The sequence below is a fragment of the Myxocyprinus asiaticus genome, chromosome 22, assembly GCF_019703515.2.
Source record: "Myxocyprinus asiaticus isolate MX2 ecotype Aquarium Trade chromosome 22, UBuf_Myxa_2, whole genome shotgun sequence".
In the NCBI taxonomy this organism is placed as follows: Eukaryota; Metazoa; Chordata; class Actinopteri; order Cypriniformes; family Catostomidae; genus Myxocyprinus; species Myxocyprinus asiaticus.
The window spans coordinates 1235461-1242500 of NC_059365.1; the positions used below are offsets into that span (position 1 = coordinate 1235461).

The 7040-nt window shown below is 36.1% G+C and overlaps 1 protein-coding gene, 1 long non-coding RNA gene and 1 pseudogene across 5 annotated transcripts in view; 1 reads left to right on the top strand and 2 right to left on the bottom strand.

The window, feature by feature from the left end:
- Nucleotides 1–7040, top strand: part of nudt6 (nudix (nucleoside diphosphate linked moiety X)-type motif 6) — a 930254-nt gene that overhangs the window by 829370 nt on the left and 93844 nt on the right. The window lies entirely within an intron of this gene.
- Nucleotides 360–7040, bottom strand: part of LOC127413141 (ribosome biogenesis protein SPATA5-like) — a 77120-nt pseudogene continuing 70439 nt past the window's right edge.
- Nucleotides 2444–4848, bottom strand: LOC127412780 (uncharacterized). Of its 3 annotated transcripts, XR_007892480.1 has the most exons (5): nucleotides 4632–4848; nucleotides 4488–4583; nucleotides 4392–4439; nucleotides 4296–4343; nucleotides 2444–4247 (listed from the first exon to the last, which is right to left on the bottom strand). It is a non-coding gene; the product is annotated as an uncharacterized LOC127412780 (long non-coding RNA). The 3 variants fall into 3 exon arrangements; XR_007892478.1 differs by having other exon boundaries at nucleotides 2444–4343; XR_007892479.1 differs by lacking the exon at nucleotides 4392–4439 and having other exon boundaries at nucleotides 2444–4343.

Genomic DNA, 7040 nt, shown 5'->3' on the forward strand with positions numbered 1-7040 from the left:
TCAATGAATATTAACTATAACTTTATATAAAATATTCAAAATATAATACAAATATTTTAACATTTATTTTATATATATATATATATATATATATATATATATATATATATATATGTGTGTGTGTGTGTGTGTGTGTGTGTGTGTGTTTCTTCAATTTCTTCACCTTCAGTCCAGCACTGAACCCTCTTTCTAATCAAGAACCATTTTGGGCTGTTATGGATTCTTGAGTTGACTATTTGGTTCATGTTTTATATCTAAAGCAGTTACATAAAGTTATATTAAAGTTATTTATGGAACTTAAAAAAAAGGTTCTCCCGTGACACCAGACTGAAAAACCCTTTGAGGTTTAAATTGGATCCTTTATTTTGAACACTTACAGCCTTTAACACTTTAAGCTCAGATGGGAGCGAGAGAAAAAAAAAATCAAAATATTTCTAAATACAGTCTTGACCTACACAAAATAGGTCTCGTTTTAAAGTTTAGAAGCTCTGCTTTATAATGCATGTAGACATTATGATCAAATCTGAACAAGTGCTTTGAAATTTACTGACAAATCAGAAGTGTTCCATTTTGATAATTTATTAAAAATTTGCACTGTACATATTATTGTAATCGGCAAAAACATCAGACTGATCAAATAGCCATGTGTCATATGTTGTTGGAAATCTCTCAAAGAGTAGAATACAACCAGCCTATTTGTGTTACAGACAAAAATATAGTGAGTAATAGCTAAGTATATGTCTCTGACAATTATGTTGGTGTTGCTTATATACCACATTTTTGCTTATAACTTCATGAAAAATAAACAGAACATCAAATATCACATATCATTACTTAGATGATGTTATTAACTTTCAAAGGAGTCCACACACAAGATAATCAGATGCATAGATCATTAGATAATCCACATGAAGCACAATGTTACATATGACCACCAGGAGATGGCGCCAAATACATGATACAGACTCAATGATGACTCAAATGACACAGAATGAAACTCATTCTGTGAAATCTCATTACTAAAATCATGTCTGCATGCTATGCAAACCTTTAGTCATTGTTGTGTTTACATGTGTAATTAGTTCTTATGTACAATTATTATGTTTTATTTGTTTGGAGATGTTTTTGGACACTATGATAAATTATGTTTGTAATGTTATAACTTTTGATTGCTTTGTCGTATCAACACAACAATTTTCTTAGATACAGCTGACATGATTGGGAACAAAACAAAATCAGTTTTTTTTTTGGAGACACATTATTTACACCGAGAGATATATAATGTCAAATAAGAAAAATAAGGAGAAAAAACGTAAATTTTGGCTAAATTGTTTTGTGGTTTTTCAGCAGTTTCTTAGGCGGAGAGTCTAAGAATGCGTCATAATCTACAGTATATAATTAAAATATTTTAAAAGTTTTCTTTACATGATACCAAACACTTGACCATCCTTGTTTTTTTATTATTATTATTATTTTTAGTTATAAGCCTTTAATTTTGGGTATGCCACTGAAACAGGAAATCTTTAAAAACACCTTCAGAGCTTAAAGGGTTAAATATGGTCCAGGGACAAAATATGAGCATGCATTCTTTCTCCTCTAATGCAGCCATAAATTACAATCAATCCAAAAATTCAGTTTATGGTAATGTTTTAATAGTTATTTCTGATCTCCATTACAATGGATACTGTTGATATTTATTTCTATGCCACCATGCTTTATTTGAAAGGAAGATTTCTTTTTTGTTGTTGTTTAAAAAATGCATTATGAACATGAACAATAAATGAACACTAAACAAGATGAATAAACGCTGTAAAAAAATATTGTTCATGGTTAATTCATGATGCGAAAGTATTTAATAACGTTAACAAATAGACTGGTCACATGCCCAGATATGTGGTATGAAAAGAAAATAGTGGCACTTATAAATAATAACTTAAAAATAAATAAATAATATTTAATGTATTTTGTTGCTTTGCAGTATTTTTATGAGTGTCCACAGGTCTCCCAGGGTCAGATGTTACAGGTGAATAAACTTTTACAGCACACAACTATAAAACACTGCATTGTGATCAAATAAAACTTTTATAGATCTGTAAGTTAGTCAATGCCAAATGACCACACCCACACACACACACACACACACACACACACACACTTAGTCTTTATTGCATATTGGTACACTTGCTGTGAATACAGTCAGTGAATTTCACATGTGCTGGGTGTTGTGGTTCTTCATCGAGTGTTGTGTTATTGTTGTTTGTTTTCAGATGCGTGGGCCACCGTGTTCCTGCTGATAGTTAATGTACGACTGTAATAGTGACTCTGGGATTCGGGTTTGACCGCGTCCAGAGTGGCATGAGTCACGTGTTCAGCTGCGATGTTTTCCTGTAACGCCATTAGAGCTGCTTCTCTGCACACTGCTGTTATCTGAGAATCATACAAACAAAACATGATAGACTCGAGCTCTGTTCCAAACTCTAGTGAGGCGCCTTACGGTCTTCTGGCACATTCTAAGGAGTTGTTCACACAGGATGAGGCCTCGCTTTCAAAAACAGCTATGCTTTTCGAAATGCATTATTTCAAGCTTTTTATTTTACTTGACACGCCATCTTAAAAATGTAGTGCTCATGACGCAAGATGCTGAAAAAAACAGACATGTTACAATAACGGCTGTCAAAAACAACCATCTTGAGCATGCTTACATAAAAAACTATTAAAAAACAAGAACGCGTCCTGTGTGAACGACCCATAAGGCAACATCCTAACTGGAAGCACTGGATAGGTATAGGCAGCAACTTGGCACGGCCTGAGATTGTGTTTGTATGTAGCGTGTTGTGTTTGTGCCTGTAAGTGTTAAACAGACTGTTTGATGGCAAAACGCCTGGCCACAAATTAGCACAGCATTCAAGGATAAACATTTAGTTCAAAAATCACTTCCTATAATTACAAAAGTATTTTTAACCAACTAAACCACCTCATTACAGCAGCACACAGAGAACAATAAGGATCTGAGCACTATTTTAAACAAGACTGCACTCCCTTGCTTAAAACGTTTGTAAACATTTGCATGTAATATCCAGCAAAATTCATTATGTTAAATACATCATTATTCATTAAACTTTCAGGATCATAGTCCATGAAAAAACTCATGTGGTGCCTTCCAAGAATAATCACAAATTCCTCCTCTTCTGTAGATTGTGGGTAATTTTAGAACAAAAAGATGTACAGTAGGCATACTAGGAAAATCCACCAGGAAAAGGTATACCATCTGGGCACCACTGGCATTCTAGTTTCGATATACTATGATTTGGGCCACACTAAAGTGCAGATAGTATGTGAATAAAGTTAAAAGTTCAACTTTTAAAAAAAGCATCTCAAGACTCATACATTTAAATGCAAAAACTTTTTACTGTACATGTAACATCATTGTAAAGATCAGATATCAAGGCAGATGATTCACTTCCTCTGAGCAGAACTGACATTATATAAGAGAAGAGCAAATATACAGCAGACAAACAGAGAGCATGACAACACGCCTGCAACACATCTGTCTCTCTCTCTCTGATCGTTCATTCACTTGCTCTACCTATATGATTGTGAGTCACTCCTCAGCCAAATATGTGTGTTTGTGTTTCCTGTGATTGCGTAATCATGAAGGTGTTATAAAACTCACAACTGACCTCACTGATCAAGTGTGTGTGTTAGTAAGTTAACTAGTGTCAGATCTTCAAAACACTTTAGTTAAACAAACAGCCATTCACTGTCACTTCAACAGATTCCAAAAGTACAATATTAATTGAAATATCTTGTCCCTGTAGTTTGAATTTAACTAAAAACATAATCATGCTCCACAATATTAATCGTGGATATCCACTTTGCTACAGCAATTGTGAAGCTGCATTCACATGATTAAAGCTTCTTTGAACTCCACATGAAAAGCGCTTGCAGAGAACACATTGTTTTGCTTTTAGCACTGACACTGTCCATGTAAAAATACTTCATCCCAAGAGAATTTATACGTGCATCAGGTGTTTCATCAAATGATGCACCTTTGCTTTCTCACGCAACTATCCTCAGGAAGCTTCTTCTGTCCTCTGTCCTTGCAGTGCATTCAGAGAATTGATACTTGATCATGATGGCGGACTTTGCTCAGTTTCCAAGTCACGGGCATGTCGACGGAAGAGCGAGGAAATAAGGATTCACAATTTAAGACACAAGTCAATTTAACTCTTAAGCAGGAAGTCAACCTCATGCTGAAACAGGAAGTCATTCTCACTCTTAAACAGGAAGTCAACCTCATGCTGAAACAGGAAGTCAATCCCACTCTTAAGCAGGAAGTCAACCTCATGCTGAAACAGGAAGTCATTCTCACTCTTAAACAGGAAGTCAACCTCATGCTGAAACAGGAAGTCAATCCCACTCTTAAGCAGGAAGTCAACCTCATGCTGAAACAGAAAGTCAATCCCACTCTTAAGCAGGAAGTCAACCTCATGCTGAAACAGGAAGTCAATCCCACTCTTAAGCAGGAAGTCAACCTCATGCTGAAACAGGAAGTCAATCCCACTCTTAAGCAGGAAGTCAACCTCATGCTGAAACAGGAAGTCATTCTCACTCTTAAACAGGAAGTCAACCTCATGCTGAAACAGGAAGTCAATCCCACTCTTAAGCAGGAAGTCAACCTCATGCTGAAACAGGAAGTCAATCCCACTCTTAAGCAGGAAGTCAACCTCATGCTGAAACAGGAAGTCAATCCCACTCTTAAGCAGGAAGTCAACCTCATGCTGAAACAGGAAGTCAATCCCACTCTTAAGCAGGAAGTCAACCTCATGCTGAAACAGGAAGTCAATCCCACTCTTAAACAGGAAGTCAACCTCATGCTGAAACAGGAAGTTAATCTTACTCTAAAGCAGGAAGTCAACCTCAAGCTGAAATGGGAATTCAATCTCAGTCTAAAGCAGGAAGTCAGCCTCACTCTGATGCAGGAAGTCAATCCCACTCTTAAACAGGAAGTTAACCTCATGCTGAAACAGGAAGTTAATCTTACTCTAAAGCAGGAAGTCAACCTCAAGCTGAAATGGGAATTCAATCTCAGTCTAAAGCAGGAAGTCAGCCTCACTCTGATGCAGGAAGTCAACCCCACTCTAAAGCAGGAAGTCAACCTTTAGCTGAAACAGGAAGTCAGTCTTACTCTAAAGGAGGAAGTCAATCCCACTCTTAAGCAGGAAGTCAACCTCATGCTGAAACAGGAAGTAATTCTCAGTCTTAAACAGGAAGTCAACCTCATGCTGAAACAGGAAGTTAATCTTATTCTAAAGCAGGAAGTCAAACTCAAGCTGAAATGGGAAGTTAATCTCACTCTAAAGCAGCAAGTCAGCCTCATGCTGTAACAGGAAGTTAATCTCACTCTAAAGCAGGAAGTCAACCTCAAGCTGAAATGGGAATTCAATCTCAATCTAAAGCAGGAAGTCAGCCTCACTCTAAAGCAGGAAGTCAACCTTTAGCTGAAACAGGAAGTTAATCTCACTCTAAAGCCAGAAGTCAACCTCAAACTAAAATGGGAAGTTAATCTCACTCTAAAGCAGGAAGTCAACCCTCAAACTGAAACAGGAAGTTAATCTCACTCTAAAGCAGGAAGTCAACCCTCAAACTGAAACAGGAAGTCAACCTCACTCTGATGCAGGAAGTCAATATGACTCAAAAGCAGAAAGTCAACCTCAGTCTGAAACAGGAAGTCAGTCTCACTCTTAAGCAGGAAATAAACCTTATGTTTAAGCATTTCCTCAGACACTTGTTTGGACAATGTGACCTAACATGATTCCTACTCAGGGTTGAGGAGTAACGGATTACATGTAACGGGATTACATATTTAAAATACAAAATATAAGTAAGTATATTCCACTACAGTTATAATTTAAATCATTGGTAATCAGAATACAGTTACATTCAAAAAGTATTTTGATTACTGAAGAGATTACTTTGCATTTTATTGTCAATTGTTTCATTTAATATTTAGTCCTTTCAGATGGAAAACATTTATACATATAAATGATGCGATCCAAAGTGCATTTGAACAGCGGTGAAACACTTTCTTATGATGTGTTACATTCATACGAGCAGACAGAGAAGTAAGTTTGAAGTAAGTTTGGAGCAGAAGAAATAGAAATAAACCTTGTGTAAATTGTCAGCTTTATGCTAAGCTAAAATGCTATTTCTAGCCATTTTACATGCACCTGTTACCAAATTCACGTTAGATCATAATTTCTTTTTTTCTAGTAAGATCTTTGATTTTAGGGCAAAAATCATATTCTTGATAATAATTTTTGTATTGTTTTCCTGTAAAAATTATTACAAAATCCTTAAAACAAGATCAATTTGATGTATCTTGTTTTAGAAACAACACTGTATATGATATTTGGGTTTTTCAGAGAATGTATTTTTAACATGTGTATTTTGTCTTACTGTACTGGCAGAGTTTTTATAGTCAAAACAAGTGAAAAAATCTACCAGTGCTGAAGAAGTAATCCAAAGTATTTAGATTACATTACTGACCTTGAGTAATCTAACAGAATACATTACAGATTACATTTTACAGCATGTATTCTGTAATCTGTAGTGGAATACATTTCACAAGTAACCCTCACAACCCTGTTCCTACAACATGCAGTACTGGTTTGGGTTGCCCTGTCTTAGAATCTGGGGTTGGGTTAAGTTAGATTAGGAAGACCCTTCTGGTCTACCAGACAGTAAAACTACTTTTGCAGAGCTTGTGTTTGTGTTGAAAGGAAAGTCTGAGCAGGTGGAGTCTGATGTATGCTGGAGCTGAATGCTTTGTCCTGAATACAGGATCAGGGTGGAGTCAGAATTGGCTCTGATTGCATCTATAGGGCAAAGAGACACACAAGAGCTGCTATTCAAATCCTGGATTAATGGTTTCTATGTGTAAGTGTGTGTGTGTGTGTGTGTGTGTGTGTGTGTGTATGTGTGTGTGTGTTGACTGGTTTTGTCCCAGTCAAAGTTGAAGTTCTGTCATATCTCTGTGC